The sequence below is a fragment of the Arachis ipaensis genome, chromosome B10 (assembly GCF_000816755.2).
Source record: "Arachis ipaensis cultivar K30076 chromosome B10, Araip1.1, whole genome shotgun sequence".
Classification (NCBI taxonomy): domain Eukaryota; kingdom Viridiplantae; phylum Streptophyta; class Magnoliopsida; order Fabales; family Fabaceae; genus Arachis; species Arachis ipaensis.
The window spans coordinates 40,370,082-40,389,063 of record NC_029794.2 but is presented as its reverse complement, the minus strand read 5'-3'; positions in this window follow the sequence as shown (position 1 = coordinate 40,389,063).

Sequence of the window (18,982 nt, the reverse complement as noted above, 5' to 3'; positions counted from 1 at the left end):
TCCAACCAGCGTCATCCGGCAACTCCATTGCCACCGGCGAGCCTCATTTCGCTATCACCAACTTCTTTCTCCCTCCATCCAGCAGCCCGTCCACCTCGCCTTGATAGGTGCAAAGCTCCGCTCTCTCTACTATGTGTGCGCCCCTGTTCTGCGCCACTGCGACTACCTTCTCAGTGCCTCAGTCCGAGCCACCAGGTCGCCGCCGTCTCTGGGCAGCACTGTCATCTTCCTTCCTTTTCGTTTCCAGTTCTGCTTCTGCTTTCCTCAGGTTCCCCTGTCTTCCCCTGCATTTCTTTTCATATTCTACTGTTCTGTTTAGATTATTCTGTTAGCTTAGTTTAAATAGAATTGCATGTGGTTAAGTAGCTAGGATGTGGTTAGAGGATTCTAGGCCTGATAAGTGCTCTGTTCTTGTTATCTGAATTGGCTGAAATGAGATTTCTTTGCTGAATGGTGATTGATGTTGTTGTTCTATGCATATCTCGTTACTGTTGTGTTGATTTTCGGTTCATATGAATTGCTTAATTACTGCCTTACTGAGTTGAATTGTGTAATTTTGCTTGATGTCGCCTAACCATATGAGTGGTTAATTGTTCTACATGCTTGATGTACTCTAAACTCATATGTGCGATTTTGCTGCTAATTGTTATTCAGGAATGTCCATTTTACTGCCGGAATGCTGCCGAACTTTTTTTGGAAGTTACCATGTTCTTAAAGGACCCCGTGTGTTGATTTGGTACTTCTTTGGGTTGAAATTCAATTGACATACACCAAACTCAATACACAGGTTGATTGGTCAGCATGTCCGTGTGATGTTTATGTTCCCTTTTTTGTGCTTTGTTGATTGATGGAATCAAGGAGCTAATTGGCATATTTCTTGTCAATTGGAACTTTGACTATCCAATCAATGCTTCAAGTGACCTAATCTTATGCATTCCAATTGAGGTTCTTTCAAGTTGTAATTGTTGGTGTAATTTTACTTATGTAACAATTTCACATCTTTCAACACCAATTATTACAAACTTAGTGACCACTTGCATTGATGATGACTTGCTTTTCTAGTATATGCTTTTATTCATTTTATATTTCATCATCAATGACTTGCATCATCCTCATGAATGTGAGTATGCTTGCTTCCTATACTTTTTAAAGTTCTCTTGATTAAGCCAATAACCGTCACACCACTAATCTTTGAACCAGTTTTCTGACTTCTAACTTGTTTAACCTGCTGACTTTTATTTTTACTTTCAAATTAACCCTTTTACATTCTTTTGGGTATGACGATTGTTATGCTTAATAAACAAGCATTGTGCTAGTATTTCTTGAATTCTTGGTTTATGCCTCTGATTGATTTCTGACTATGTTTTCTTGCATTCCAATATTTCTTTTCTTCAGCTCACTTCATGAACATGTTCAACCTCTTGTTGTCTGTTTTCTGTCCTTGCTTAATTCCTTTCTTTACAACCCTCTACTTGGTTTAATTGCTTATATCCTGTGATTACTGTTTTTTTCAGGATGACTAACAGAGGAAAAGTAAAGGTTACCCCTCGAAAAAGGAAGAAATCTCAATCTTCCACCTCTTCTGCCATCTCTGGTTATGCCAAGATATTTCTTTCTGATAAGGAGAAGACAGATCAGCTCCTACCCCCTACCAACGCAGACAGGTTCTGTAATCTGTACTGTGAGCTCCGCCTTTCGAATTTTCAGAAGAGGCATTTCAACATTAAGAAGAAGCTGGCCATCCTCGCCGATCTGAGGCGTGCTATTGAGACTCAGATTGAGGGGGTGGGCCTATCTTTTGTTGATAGGGAGCTGACTAGGGTGAACGAAACATGGGTTCGGGAATTTTATTGTAACTTCTTTAGACCAACTGTTGAATTGGTTCAGTTGAGGGGAGGATAGATTCTGATGACTGAGATTTATATTGAGCAGGCTCTCCATTGTCTGCCCAAGGTCAGTGAGAAAGATGCTTTTCAGAGGGTTGAGGAGGAGATGCGCTGCCCTACCTATGACTATGATGCTTTGAGGAGTCTTATTGCCCAGCCGGATGCCCCTTGGGAGATGAATGCTGGCAAAACGAAACCCAAGGGGATGATGTTTGACTATCTGACATAGGAGGCTAGGACATAGCAGCAGATTCTTGCTCATTATCTTATGCCTACCACGTATTTTTCTAAGATTCCAGTGGACATGCTCGTCTTGATTGGTTGCATTATGGAGGAGAATGAGTTGTACTTTCCTCGACTGATCAGGAAGTTTATGTGGTGAGCCCATGTCAGAGGCACACTTCCATTCCCTACTTTGGTCACCGAGATGGCTCAGCGAGCCGGTGTTCCATGGAGAGCAGATGATGAGTCACCACCCCCTATCCACAGAAAGGAGAGATTTATTCTGTGGGGGACTTGGGTGAATGAAAAGCCACCAGCCCGGCGTTAATCTAGAGCTAGAGCGTCAGCAGCAGCGACACCCAGCCTACCCTCATCTTCATCGGCTGCAGCCGGACCATCAGCAGCATCAGCTACTTCTGCCCAGCCAGCACCACCACCGCCAGCACCCCAGCCGACTTACCTACTGGTACAACATCTTTTTCGATTCATGGAGCACAGCGAGCATCGCCACAATCGACACTATGATCGTGTGACTCGGATGCTAGTATCGCTGGGCGCTGAGATGCCCCCTAATTCCGACCCTTCTTCTACAAAGGATGAGGAGCATGAGGTGGAGTATGAGGAGGAGCAGGCTCAACAGCCAGAGGCACCCACTCAGACTCAGGCTACCACAGAGGCGCAGCAGACCTCTGTAGAGCCACAGCCTCAGCCCCAGCCGGATGCGGACGTTCACCCTCACTCTCAGTCTCAGTAGTAGCATCGAGGATGATGCTTCATTCTAAGTGTAGGGAGGTCACCGTCGTCACCGTCAGTGGAATTGCTATTTTGGGAGACAATTTCAGACATTTATCTCCTATTTTGTGTTACTTTTAGCATTTGCACTTTGGTTATTTTGCACTTTTGGATTATTGTATATATTAGTACCTTGGATACTTTTATTTTGGTTTGTTGCATTTTGCACCTTGGATAGTATATATTTCATATTTTTAGTTGGATTTGCATTTGTAATTGATAGTATATATATATATATATATATATATATATATATATTTAGTTTGTTGCATTTTACACCTTGGTTAGTATACATTTCATATTTTTAGTTGAATTTGCATTTGTAGTTGATAGTATATATATATATGTAGTTGTTTTAGTTTAGTAGTTGTGATTTTCAAATTATGGATTATTGGAGCTTGGTTTACCCTTTTCACATAAGAAAATTTAGTTTGATTAAAAAAAAGGGATAAACTAAGAATTTTTAAAATTTCTCAATCACAACATTGCATTTAGGACACACATAATAAGCTTAGTGAAAACAATGAAATTTCCCAAGAATTTTATCTATAAGGCACCACCCCAATTGATTGAAAAATTTTTGTGGAACTTGCTTGAATTCTATATATTGTGAAGCATATTTTTGAGCTAAGAACACAAGCATGTGAGATTTGAGCCTAATGGTGTGGTTACATCTTATAACCACTTATTTTCCTTCTTGTGTGTAATTGTTCTCTTTCTATGATTGTAATCCTTGATTTGTTTAATTATATATGTCCATTATTCCTTGTATACATGCATTTATATGACTGAGGCTATTATTTCATTGAGCTCACTTACCCAAATAGCCTACCTTTTATCTTCCATTGTTAACCAATTTTGAGCCTATGCTTAACCCAATTGTTCTTTATTTTAGCACATTACAAGCCTAAAGCGAAAAATAATAAATATCCCTTGTTTGGATCTTTGATTAGCCTAGGCTAGTGAGAGTGTTTATTAGTCAAGCTTGGGGAGATTTGGGAACATTGGTTGGGATAAAAGGGTGTTTTGTATCTCTATATTTGGGAATTGCGTGCATACTCATGTATTGATCAAATGTTAAACCTTATGCATTGATGTTCTCGTATATAGTTTGAAAGAAAGAAAAATGAGAAAAACAAAAGAAAAAAATAAATATGAAAAAAAAGATAGAAAAAAAAAGAAAAATAAAAATAAAAAATAAGGGGACAAAATGCCCCAAAGTAAAGTTCAATAAAAATCAATGCATAAGTATTGTGAAGTGAAAAGAAAATGCATGAGTGTGTGAAAAAGTGAGGATTATGGGTAGTTAGGTTAGCACTTAATTGTATAGGTTGTTGTATAGGTTAGGTGGGAAGCTTAGGTTAATCAAAGATTCAAATTCTACTCCGCTTAACCATATATAACCCTACCTTGACCCTAGCCCCATTACAACCTTTGAGAAAGTCCTCATGATATTTGTATGCATGCATTGAATAATTGTTGATTGTTAGATGAAAAACAAATCTTGGAAAACACTATTAGGGGGGAATTGAGTGAATCAACCCCAAACACTTGAGTGACTAGAGCGGATACACATCCGGTGAGGGTTCGATTGCTCAATTACATGTTTTCACCATGATCACCCCTATTCTTGCAAGTTTGTAAATCTTTTTAATAATTCAATACACTTGTCGGTTTGGTTCGATTTGATTCCTATTATTTTAGCCCTTATGCTTATATATGTTTTCTTGGAAGCAATTTGTTTTGACCAAGTGATTTTATTCTGACGTGGCGGAAATTGGTGAGTTAAGAAATTATTATAAGAGATGCGTTGCAAGTATAGTTCTTAACCAACTAAAAATCTGCTTATCAATTTAGAAGGGGTTGTCACAAAATTTGAATTAAAATACTGGGAGTATGAATCCCAGGTCGTCTCCCAATGAGTTGCAGAAAAGTGTGCTATTTTATTAATCATATGTTTTCTAAAATGGTTTGAATTGATAAACAGGAAATTAAATCAGAGAATTTATATAATTTAAATAAAATCCTTGACCGGGAGTTGATTAGTTGGAAGCCCTATCCTTGATGGAGTTATCCCAAGATCAAAGTGATAATTGAAGGTTGCTTGCTCAGTTATCCTTTACCAAATAAGGGAAAGTTAAGCAAGTAGAAAGTCAGTTTCTATTCACAAGTTCTAATCCTCTCCCTTGGGAAGGACTAGTGTCAGTGATTAGATGGCGACCCAACGCTAAACCCAACTATAATTTTACTCTTTAGCATCCAACTCAAGGTCCTCCTTTCAATCAACTCCCAATCAAGTTATGGAATTACTCGCTCATTATGAATGTAAAATCCACGAAATAAGAAAGGGAAATAAAGAAAGACATGATAAATAATAATCAAAAGGATCAATTAAAAATAAAAATAGTTCTTGTATAAATAAATTCTAAAAATAATCCAATATTAACTCTGAAGAAATTAAGGATATAAAAGAGTAAGTGACAAGTAAGGAAACAAACTAGAATGACGAACTATTGACGGAGGTAATAACTCTTCTCAATATCCCAATCCAAAAAGCAATAAAATCAAAATCCTAAGAACTATGAATGTGTAGAGAGAAAACTAAAATTATGCGGAATGAATGTTCTCTCTGGTCTCTGCATGTTCCCTGGCTCTAATCTACTTTTCTAGGCCGAAAACTGGGTCAAAACAGGGCCCAAAATCGCCCCCAGTGAATTCTACAGATTCTGCAGATCGCGCACGTCACGCGATCGCGTCATCCAGGCGTTCGCGTCATCCAACATTTTGCCTTGCCACGCGTGCGCGTCGTCCACGCATTCGCGTCATTTGTGCAGTTTCCAACCCATGCGTTCGCGTCAAGCACGCGAGCGCGTCACTGTAATTTCCTCTAATTCGCACGGTCGCGTGAGCCATGCGTCCGCGTCGCTTCTCGCTGGTCATCTCCTCCATTTCTTGTGTTCCTTCCATTTTTGCAAGCCTCCTTTCCAATCTCCAAGTCATTCATGCCCTATAAAGTCTGAAACACTTAACACACAGATCACGACATCGAATGGAATAAAGGAGGATTAAAATACATAATTAAAAGTCTCTAGGAAGCAGTTTTCAACCATGGAGTAATTTTGGGAAGGAATTGTAAATACATGCTAAATTAATGAATAAGTGGGTAAAGATTCGATAAAACCACACAATTAAACACAATATAAACCATAAAATAATGGTTTATCACATTCATATAGATAGTTGAATTTAGATAGGTTGCATATTGGTATGCAAAATCGTGATCATTCATTCCTTGGTAATGGCATCAAAAACTTTATACACACGTTCATAATCTTAATTCTTTGTCACAACTTCGCACAACTAACCAGCAAGTGCACTGGGTCGTCCAAGTAATAAACCTTACGTGAGTAAGGGTCGATCCCATGGAGATTGTCGGCTTGAAGCAAGCTATGGTCACCTTGTAAATCTCAGTCAAGCAGATTCAAATGGTTATAGAGTTTTAATAATTAAAAGATAAATAAAATATAAAATAGGATAGAAATATTTATGTAATTCATTGGTGAGAATTTTCGATAAGCGTATGGAGATGCTTTTGTTCCTTCTGAACCTCTGCTTTCCTACTGTCTTCATCCAATCCTTCATACTCCTTTCTATGGCAAGCTTTATGTAGGGCATCACCGTTGTCAATGGCTACATCCCGTCCTCTCAGTGAAAATGGTCCAAAATGCGCTGTCACCACATGGCTAATCATCTGTCGGTTCTTGATCATACTAGAATAGGATTCAGTAATCCTTTTGCGTCTGTCACTACGCCCAGCACTCGCGAGTTTGAAGCTCGTCACAGCCATCCCTTCCCAGATCCTACTCGAAATACCACAGACAAGGTTTAGACTTTTCGGATCTCAAGAATGGCCGCTAATAATTTTAGCCTATACCACGAAGACTCTGATCTCACGATCAGAAGGCTAAGAGATATGCATTCAAGCTTGCTTTCATGTAGAACCGAATTGTTTGTCAGGCACGCGTTCATAAGTGAGAATGATGATGAGCATCACATGATCATCACATTCATCATGTTCTTGTGTGCGAATGAATATCTTAGACAAGAAATAGGCTTGAATTGAATAGAAAAACAATAGTACTTTACATTAATTCATGAGGAACAGCAAAACTCCACACCTTAATCTATGGTGTGTAGAAACTCTACCGTTGAAAATACATAAGTGATAATGGTCCAGGCATGGCCGAATGGCCAGCCTCCCTAAACGTGATCAAAGATGATCCAAAAGATTTGATATTTAACATGATAGTAAAAAGTTCTATTTATACTAAACTAGTTACTAGGGTTACAGAAATGAGTAAATGATGCAGAAATCCACTTCTGGGCCCACTTGGTGTGTGCTTGGGCTGAGCATTGAAGCTTTCATGTGTAGAGGTCTTCCTTGGAGTTGAACACCAGTTTGTAACCTGTTTCTGGCGTTTAACTCTGCTTTGCAACCTATTTCTAGCGTTTAACTCCAGAATAGGGCAGAGAGCTGGTGTTGAACGCCAGTTTGCATCATCTAAACTCGGGCAAAGTATGTACTATTATATATTGCTGAAAATCCCTGGATGTCTACTTTCCAACGCAATTGAGAGCGCGCCATTTGGACTCTTGTAGCTCCAGAAAATTTACTTTGAGTGCAGGGAGGTCAGAATCCAACAGCATCTGCAGTCCTTCTTCAGCCTCTGAATTAGATTTTTGCTCAAGTCCCTCAATTTCAGCCAGAAAATACCTGAAATCACAGAAAAACATACAAACTCATAGTAAAATCCAGAAATGTGATTTTTATTTAAAAACTAATAAAAATATACTGAAAACTAATTAAATTATACTAAAAACTATGTAAAAACAATGCCAAAAAGCATATAAATTATCCGCTCATCACATATAGTTTAGTTGCATTGAATAAATGTCATACCCCTTGTTTCCTCATGCTTAGTTGAAGGAGATAAAATAAATGAGTAGGAACATGTAAAACTCATGCAATGCAATGCAACCTATATATGTGAATGCAACTATATGACTCTTGTCCACTTGGTCAAAAGTAAATAAGCTCTTCAAGACAATCACAAATCAAATTCCACTAATTCAATTCTTATACAGTAACAACAGATAAAAATGCAAGAAGGTAGCTCATGAAAGAAGGGAACATAGAATTTAAGCATTGAACCCTCACTGATGATGTATGTACACTCTAGTCTCTCTAGTGTATAGGGTAATCACTCTATCCTTCTCTAATCATGCTTTCTAATTTTTGTTCTTCTCCTAACCAATCAACAACATTTAATATACCAATGCAAACATCATGAGGTCTTTTCGAGGTTGTAATGGGGCCAAGGTAAGGGTAAGGGTACACATATGGCTAAGTAAGCTTATAAATCGAATCTTTAATTAACCCAAGCTTTCACCTAACACACATATATATTCTATATAACTTAAATTTCAGACCTAGCTACCCAGAATTTCCTTCTCACATTCCATACTCATGTATCAACTTTTATTTTAATTTTATCATATATGCATTGATCCTTGAATTTTTAACTTAGCATTGGGGTGATTTTGTCCCCTTATTTATTTATTGAATTTTTTTTTGGATTTTTTTTAAAATAAACACAGCTTATTGATGCACATAGATTTTTAATTTTTCTTTTACAGTTTCACATGAGTAGGTACCCAAATTCTCATTATATTATCATGACACATTCCCTTATTATCTTTTGTTCCCACAATCTTCCCATACTCAATTAACACACAATTCTATCTCAAGCTAACCAAAGATTCAATTAGGATATATAATTATTTTTTCACTTAAGGCTAGTAATGTGGTAAAATAAAGAACAAATGGGAATTAAAGGCTCAAAGTGGCTAACAAAGGTAACTTAAGGGGTAGGCTTAATTTGGATAAGTGAGCTAAACAAATAATGGCCTCAATCATATGCAAGCATAGAAATATATTAAACATTGGACATATAGGATGAAACAAAATATAGATTACAATCATAGAGAAGTAAACACACAAGAATAAAATATTTATGGTTAAATAATGTAACCATGTATTTAGGCTCAGAGTCTCATAGGTTGTGTGTTCTTTAGCTCAAAAACCATGTTCCAAATACAACTTCAAGCAAATTTAACATAAAAGTTTTTTGATTAAAATTAGTGAAATTTTGTTCTAAAAATAGGGTCTTAGAAGAAACTTATTATCTTTCCAATCAAGTAGAACATGCATGTAACTAACCTATTACTATGCAATTTATCCTATTTTACAAAAGAAAAACTAACTAAATATCCTATTTTATTGGTGTTAGGGAAGAGAAATTACCTCCGAAAGTCAGGTACTGACCGACCTCCCCACACTTAAGGCTTTGCACCGTCCTCGGTGCCATCTGTCAGGAACAAAGGTGGGCTGGTAGCATTATCTCCACAGTCGGGACCGTCATGGCTCCCTGTGCTGGTAAAGAAAGTGGAGTCCGGGGTGTCTGAGTCTCTATATTTTCCCTTAAGTAGCTCCTTGAGGTATGTGAATCGGCGCTTGTTTCGGCGCTCTCTTAGCTTTGCTTTGCGTTCCTGCCGATCCATCCTTTCAAGTATCTGATGGAGCAGTTGAGTGGTTGTAGGTGCTTGTGGTGTTGAAGGAGGAATGTCTTCAGCCAGTTCAGTAGGCTGGCTTGTAGTGGCTGCTGGAAGTCTAATATATTTCCCGTTAGGGATGTACTGATCATCCCATGGGAGCATGGCTTTGGTGTCTCCAGCTCTGTAGGAGACTCTGGCTACTGAGACGAGATCTGAAACCAAGGCGGGAAAAGATAAGTTACCCGCAATTTGTACGTGTCCCATAGCATTCCGGATGTGTCTTGGTAAGTTCAGAGGCTGGTCTGTAAGGATGCACCATAGTAGAATGGCCATGTCGGCAGTGAAGGAGGACTTGTAGGTGTTCGGAAAGACGTAATGGGACATAATCTGTGCCCACACGCGAGCCTCCAAGGTAAGTGTAGAAGCCAATATTCCCTTAGGTCAGGAACAATGGTATCCATAGATCCATCTGCTGCCAGGTAGTGCGATAACTCTGAGAACAGCGTCCCAGTCAAATTGGTACATCTGGCGCTTGAGTGCGGCCTCTTGAAATGCGTCTAGTCCTTCTAGAGTAGGGGGAAGATCTAAAGCTCGATGAATGGCCTCTTCTGTAATGGGGACTTGCTTCTGACGGACATAGACAGACTGCAGGGTTGGCAGGTGGAAGTTAGAGTAGAACTCGACTACCCAGGAAAGATTAACCTACCGTGGCTGTCTCTGTAGGAAACCCCATTGTCTTCGTTCAATTTGCGGCTCAACAAATTCAGTAATATGGGTCGGGAGGATAAGAAGGTATTCGTTGTTGTAACTCCTTTCTACTAGGATGGGGAACATCTGCTCACAGTAGCGATTGGGAAATTGCGCAGTGTCCTTTGCTGGGAAGGCTTTCTCCTTTTCATCAACCTTTATAATCCTCTTAATTCTTTTTGTTGAGGGTTTAACCGCAGTTGAAGATGGATCTGCCACTAATGCTCGTTTGGTTCCTCTCCTTGCTGCTGTTGATTTAGGAGTAGCTTTCTCCTTGCCTTTCTTGGTGGCCATCCTAAAAGAAAGAAAAGAGAAAGTATGTTAAAATGTCAAGGGTTAGAGCAGGGAAGAGGGCGGGGAAGGTGGTAATCAATACACATTAAAAGATGAATGATGCTAACACATGGTCATGACTACATGTGAGAAATCAACAATGGAAATATAGCAAGTGCATACGATGACAATTAAATGCAAGGTGTTTATTGGCATGCAGGCAAAGGCATGAGTAGCATAGATCAAGCATTCAATGTTCAAGTTAGATTACCAAGCCTTTCAAACTAATAACCTAATTGTAATCACAATTATATTAAATTAATATGATACGAAAAAGGGTTTTGTGAAAAAGCAAGCATTTTAGAGTAGTAGATTAAAAGAAATCTCAAAATGGTGCACAATGTCATATGGGCATTTTCACAAACACATAGCATGCATGATAAATAATTTATTGAATGTATTGAATTGAACATGCAAGCAACCCTTAAAAATTAACATATAATTGCAAAACAAGTCCTTAACAATCCACAAGCAAATCATAAGGAATAATAGTGACCCTAATAAATTTCCAACACCAATTAAAAGAAAAAGAAAGAAAAAGAAAACATGGAAAATGCAAGTAAAAAGAAAAAGAAAAGGAGAAGAAAACATAAAAATAAAAAGAAGAATAGAAAAGTAAGGAGGGAAGAAGAAAAGAAAATAAAAAACCTTGATAATGGTGGTGAGAGAGAGAGAAATTAGAAAGTGAGAAAGAAGGAAGATGGAAGAAAGGGGAAGAAAGAAATAAGGAGGGAAAGAAAAAGTAGGATTTGGGGAAGAGAAAGATAAGATATTTTGGCAGATTAGGATAAGCTGTGCGGTGCTAGTGACGCGGACGCGTGGGGTACGCGTTCGCGCGGAAGGCGCTTATAAGAATCGACGTGGTCGCGTCGGTCACACGGACGCGTGACTCGTTCAGTGCTACTGGCGCGAGGGCAGCCTCGTGCTCGCACAACTCTCTGTTCAAAACTCATTATTGCCAAATTCCAGGGTGACGCGGTCGCGTGGTGGACGCGATCGCGTGGGTGACCAATATTGGAATATGACGCGGACGCGTGGGGCACGCATTTGCGTGGTAAGGCTTGTGCGCCTAGCACTAGTCCAGAACCACTTCAGCACAACTTTCGGCCATTCACCCTTTCTTAGGTCGATTTTCAGGTCACGCGTCTGCGTGGGTGACGCGGACGCGTGAGAGGCATTATTCCCACATGACGCGGACGCGTCAGCGACGCGGTCACGTGGGGGTGATTTGTGCCAAAGGCACGCCTCCAGCCACGCTCCCGCGTGACTTTCTATTCGATATATTTTTCTTTCTTACTCACCTGCGACGCGGACGCGTCGGCGACGCTGTCGCATCGCGTGCTCCCCTTTTTTTTATTATGCAATATGCAAATGAAGATGTAAACTATAGGCACTAGTACTGAGAAGAGTTATTGAGAAAGGGAATAAAGAAATAAAAGAAAGAAACGATCATACCATGGTGGGTTGTCTCCCACCCAGCACTTTGCTTTAACGTCCTTAAGTTGGACGCTCCACTAGCTCAGTCTTCTGCCGTGGGTGGATCCCCCAAGAGGAAGATCTCTAGCTCCTTGGTTTTCGTCGCCTTCTCACCATGATATAGCTTTAAGCGATGTCCATTAACTTTGATGAATTCAGAGCTTGAAGGATGACTCAAGTGGAAAACTCCGTATGGCTCAGCCTTCTCTACTCTGTATGGACCTTCCCATCTTGATCTCAACTTGCCTGGCATGAGCCTCAGTCTAGAGTTGTAAAGGAGGACAAAGTCCCCAGGTTGGAACTCTCTCCTCTTGATGTGCTTATCATGCACAGCCTTCATCTTTTCCTTGTACAGCCTTGAGTTCTCGTAAGCTTCTAGGCGAAGGCTTTCGAATTCTTGCAATTGCAACTTCCTTTCAACTCCGGCTTTCTCAAATTCCATATTGCACTCCTTCACTGCCCAAAAGGCTTTGTGCTCTACCTCAACTGGGAGGTGACAGGCTTTTCCATAAACTAAGCGGAAGGGGCTCATCCCAATGGGTGTCTTATATGTTGTTCTGTATGCCCAGAGTGCGTCTTATAGTCTGGTGCTCCAGTCTCTTCTATTAGGTTTGACTATCTTCTGCAATATACTCTTTATTACTCTATTAGATACCTCAGCTTGCCCATTAGTCTGGGGGTGGTAGGCTGTTGCCACTTTATGAATTATCCCATGCTTCTTCAGTAATCCTGTTAGTCTCCTGTTACAGAAATGGGTGCCTTGATCGCTCACGATTGCTCGTGGTGATCCAAAGCGACAAATAATGTGGTTTCTAACAAAGGAAACAACAGTGTTAGCATCATCAGTGCGGGTAGGAATTGCTTCCACCCATTTAGAAACGTAATCTACAGCTAACAATATATAAAAATAACCATTAGAATTTGGAAATGGACCCATGAAGTCAATGCCCCAAACATAAAAAATTTCACAGAAAAGTATAGTTTGTTGAGGCATCTCATCCCTCTTGGATATATTACCAAACCTTTGGCATGGGGAACAAGATTTACAAAATTCAGCAGTGTCTTTAAAAAGGGTAGGCCACCAGAATCTACAGTCTAAGATTTTTCTAGCTGTTCTTTGAGGGCCAAAATATCCTCCACTCTCAGATGAGTGACAGGCCTCTAAAATGGATTGGAATTCTGATTGAGGCACACACCGTCTAATTACCTGGTCAGCGCCACATCTCCATAAATATGGGTCATCCCATATATAATATTTGGAGTTGCTTTTCAGCTTGTCTCTTTGATGCTTAGTAAAGTTTGGAGGAAAAGTGCGGCTAACTAGATAATTAGCTACAGGTGCATACCAAGAGACTACTTCAGATACTGCTTGTAAGTTGTCGAATGGGAAATTATCATTTATAGGAGTCGAGGTATCCTTAATGTGCTCAAGGCGACTCAAGTGGTCTGCCACTAGATTCTGGTTACCACTCCTGTCCTTGATTTCTAAATCAAATTCTTGTAGTAGCAGTATCCAACGTATGAGCCTTGGTTTGGACTCCTTTTTAGCTAATAAATACTTTAGAGCTGCGTGGTCTGAGTACACTACTACTTTAGCACCAAGTAAATTGGCTCGGAATTTATTCAGAGCAAAAATAATAGCAAGAAGCTCTTTCTCAGTAGTAGTGTAATTAGACTGAGAAGTGTCTAAAGTCTTAGACGCATAAGCAATTACAAAAGGATCCTTACCTTCACGCTGAGCCAGCACTGCTCCTACTGCATGGTTGGAAGCATCGCACATGATTTCAAATGGCTGGCTCTAGTCTGGTCCTCTTACAATTGGAGCTTGAGTCAGGGCGGTCTCCAGTCTATCAAACGCTTGTTTGCAGTCCTCACTGAACTCGAACTCAATATCTTTCTGTAGTAGTCTGGATAAGGGTAGTGCTACCTTACTAAAGTCCTTAATGAATCTCCAGTAAAAACCTGCATGGCCAAGGAACAAACGAACTTCCCTCACAGAGGAGGGGTAAGGTAAACAAGAAATAACATTCACCTTTGCTGGATCTACAGAAATGCCAGTATTAGACACAACATGTCCTAGTACAATCCCTTGTTTTACTATAAAGTGACATTTTTTAAAATTCAATACAAGGTTTGTACTGACACATCTATCTAATACCCTAGATAAACTATCCAAGAAAAGGCTAAATGAATCAGCATAAATGCTAAAATCATCCATAAAAACCTCCATACAGTTCTCAATAAGGTCAGAGAAAAGACTCATCATGCACCTTTGGAAAGTAGCTGGTGCATTGCACAAGCCAAAGGGCATTCTCTTATAAGCATAAGTGCCAAACGGACATGTAAAAGTAGTCTTTTCCTGATCTTCAGGAGCTATATGGATTTGAAAATAGCCTATATAACCATCTAGAAAACAATAATGGGATTTACCTGATAGGCGATCAAGCATCTGATCAATGAATGGCAAGAGGTAATGATCCTTACGAGTGGCTTGGTTGAGACGCCTATAGTCAATACAAACTCTCCATGAATTCTGTACTCTAGTTGTCAGAAGCTCTCCATGCTCATTTCTTACTGTTGTGATTCCAGACTTCTTGGGCACCACTTGTACTGGGCTGACCCATTCGCTATCTGAGATGGGATAAATGATATCTGCTTCAAGTAGCGTGGTCACTTCTTTCTTGAAAACTGCTAAGATGGTGGGATTCAGTCTTATCTGGGGTTGACAGACGGACTTTTCTCCCTCTTATAGGAATATTCTGTGCTCACAAACTTGAGGGTTGATGCTTACTATATCTGCCAGGCTCCATCCAATTGCTTTCTTGTGTTTTCTCAGCACACTGAGTAGCTATTCTTCTTGTTGAGAAGTGAGTTCCCTTGGAATGATAACTGAAAACTTCTGCTTGTCCTCAAGGTAAGCATACTTTAGGTGTAGAGGGAGGGGCTTTAATTCCAATTTCTGCTCATGGTCAGGCTCTAGATTATCTAGGGCTTGTGGTAATGGCAAAGTGCCCTCATTGTCCTCTGAGAGTGTCCCCACACTTGGACCTTGTCCTGTGTACTTCTCTTCTAATTCCTCATGGTGAACTTCAGCCACGGTTTCATCTATGATGTCACACTGGGAGATAGAATAATCATCCGGAGGGTGCTTCAAAGCTTCATTTAAACTGAACTTCACTATTCTGCCATCTATTTCAAAAGAGTAAGTTCCGGAAAATGCGTCTAGCTTGAACTTTGAAGTCTTCAGGAATGGTCTTCCAAGCAGGATTGATGATGGCCTTCCTGAGTCATTAGGGGGCATTTCCAGGATATAGAAGTCAATGGGAAATATGAGTCCCTTAATGCTCATTAATACATCTTCAGTAATTCCAACCACTGTAATAATGCTTTTATCTGCTAACACAAAACGAGTTGCCGACCTTTTTAAGGGAGGGAGCCTCAAAGTATCATATATAGACAAAGGCATTATACTAACACATGCTCCTAAATCACACATGCAGTCAGAAAATATCACACCACCAATAGTACAATTAACCATACATGGACCTAGATCACTACACTTTTCAGGTATACATCCCATTAAAGCAGATATAGAACTACCTAAAGGAATAGTTTCTAATTCATTAATTTTGTCTTTATGTATACATAAATCTTTTAGAAACTTTATGTATTTAGGTACCTGCTGAATAACATCAAAAAGGGGAACAGTTACCTCAACCTTTTTGAATATTTCTACCATTTTGGGATCAAGTTCCATCTGCTTCCTGGGCTTCCTTGCAATTTGTGGAAATGGAATAGGAAGGACATTTTCTACAGCGTCTGCATCCTTTGGTGCTTCCTTCTGTGGTTGGGCTTCTTCTTCTTCAACCATGTCTTGTATCTCCTCTTCCTCTTCAGCATCCTCTACTTTCACCACCTCTTCAGCTGAGACGTGTTCTGATGGGATTGGCTCCTCCTGATTCTTCTCTTGCAGTGTGGTTCCGGACCTTAGGGTGATGGCATTGATGCCACCCTTTGGATTAGGTAAGGGTTGAGAAGGAATTCCACTGGAGCTTGCATGTTGAGTGTTTGAAGTATTGGGTGATGCCAGCTAAGAGATGAGAGCTTGTATAGCGGATGCTAGGCCATTAAGTGAACTTTCCAAGTTCCTTTGTCCTTGTTCAATGGATTGAAGCGCTTCGTCACTCGGAGAGGAATTAGATTGAGTGATCTACGGAATTTGTTGTTGGTTGTGCTGTGCTCCTTGGGATTGCCTCAGGTGAGGTGCTCTGTAAGCCTGGTTCTGGTTCTGCTGCCTGTTGTTGTTATTATTCCACTTCTGATATCCTTGATTGTCTCTGCCTTCTCTGTTATTGTTGTCCCTCCAGCTCTGGTTAGAATTATCTCTCCAACCTTGGTTGGAATTGTCTTGCAATCCATGGTTGTAGCTGCCACCTTGATTGTATCCTTGGTTGGGGCGGTCATAGAAGTTATGAGTGTCTGTCACAGTGTTGTTTTCCTGCTGGAGCTGCAGACATTCATCAGTATAATGGCTATAGTCAGCATAGATCCCACACACTCTCTGTGGGACTAACTGTTGGCTTTGCTGCGCTTGCTGTTGACTCAACTGCATCTGCTTCAGTAAGTTGGTCATTTCACATATACTCTAAGTCAGAGCAGTAGTCTCCTTGCTGGAAGATACCTCTGCAACAGCTTTTGACCGGCCGTGTTTCTGCCTGTGATTCCTAGTAGATTCAGCCAAGTCGCTGATCAATTGCCCTGCCTCATCAGTGGTCTTGTACTTTTTCATAGACCATCACTAGCACTTTCCAATGTGGTCTTATCTTGGGGCCTCATGCCCTGTGTGACGTAGCCGAGCAACACTATCTTGTCAATCATATGGTGGGGGCATGCTTCCAGAAGGTTGTTGATGCGCTCCCAGTATTCATAGAGAGTCTCGGACTCGTCTTGAATAATCATGGAAATGTCTTTCCTCAGTTTATCAGTAACTTCAGCTGGAAAGAATTTTTCCAAAAATTCTCTTCTAAGCGTATCCCAGTCAGAAACAGTTGTTGTGGGTTGAGTGTAGTACCACTCTCTTGCCTTTCCATCAAGAGAGAATGGGAAGGCTTTTAACAGAATAGAAGTTTCAGCTGCACCATCACGCCTGACAGTAGAACAGGCTGCTTGGAGATCCCTAAGGTGCTTGATAGGCTCTTGAGCAGGTAAGCCATGAAACTTGGGCATCAAGTTGAGCAGCAGTCTTTATTTCAAAATCTGTAGCCACTGCTGGGTGATGCGCTTGAAACGGTTGCATTGTAAAATCAAGGGCTCCAGCCTCCTGGATAGTAACTCTTCTAGGTGCTGTCATGTCACCTGCACGTAAATCAACCGAATCAGTAGAAAGGGAGCTTGTTTCTTCCTTATGTGACGTTTCAGATTCGCCCTCGGGGAGGACTAACCGATGCCGAGCTTGCCTTATACGTGAAATAGTTCTTTCGATCTCAGGATCAAATACTGGCAAGCTTGGATCAGGAAGTGAACGCGTCATTTAACGAAAGAAACATGCAGCTCATAGTAACAAAATAGAATAAAATGCAAATAAATAAATTCCAATCAATAACTTAGCACTCTATTGCAACTCCCCGGCAACGGCGCCAAAAATTGATGTGGCGAAAATTGGTGAGTTAAGAAATTATTATAAGAGATGCGTTGCAAGTATAGTTCTTAACCAACCAAAAATCCGCTTATCAATTTAGAAGGGGTTGTTACAAAATTTGAATTAAAATACTGGGAGTATGAATCCCAGGTCATCTCCTAACGAGTTGCGGAAAAGTGTGCTATTTTATTAATCAGATATTTTCTAAAATGGTTTGAATTGATAAACAGGAAATGAAATCAGAGAATTTATATAATTTAAATAAAATCCTTGACCGGGAGTAGAGTCCTTGATGGAGTTCTCCCAAGATCAAAGTGATAATTGAAGGTTGCCTACTCAGTTATCCTTTACCAGATAAAGGAAAGTTAAGCAAATTGGAAGTCAGTTTCTATTCACAAGTTCTAATCCTCTCACTTGGGAAGGACTAGTGTCAGTGATTATATGGCGACCCAACGCTAAATCCAACTATAATTTTACTCTTGAGCATCCAACTCAAGGTCCTCCTTTCAATCAACTCCCAATCAAGTTATGGAACTACTCGCTCATTATGAATGTAAAATCCACGAAATAAGAAAGGGAAATAAAGAAAGACATGATAAATAATAATCAAAAGGATCAATTAAAAATAAAAATAGTTCTTGTATTAATAAATTCTAAAAATAATCCAATAGTAACTCTGAAGAAATTAAGGATATAAAAGAGTAAGTGACAAGTAAGGAAACAAACTAGAATGACAAATTCTTGACAGAGGTAATAACTCTTCTCAATATCCCAATCCAAAAAGCAATAAAATCAAAATCCTAAGAACTATGAATGTGTAGAGAGAAAACCTAGAGGAGGAGTAAATTCAGATTTAAAACTAAAATTATGCGGAATGAATGTTCTCTCTGGTCTCTGCATGTTCCCTGGCTCTAATCTGCTTTTCTGAGCCGAAAACTGGGTCAAAACAGGGCCCAAAATCGCCCCCAGCGTATTGTGTAGATTCTGCAGATCGCGCACGTCACGCGATCGCGTCATCCAGGCGTTCGCGTCATCCAGCATTTTGCCATGCCATGCGTGCGCATCATCCACGCATTCGCGTCATTTGTGCAGTTTCCAACCCATGCGTTCGCGTCAGGCACGCGAGCGCGTCACTGCAATTTCCTCTAATTCGCGCGGTCGCGTGAGCCATGCGTCCGCGTCGCTTCTCGTTGGTCATCTCCTCCATTTCTTGTGTTCCTTCCATTTTTGCAAGCCTCCTTTCCAATCTCCAAGTCATTCATGCCCTATAAAG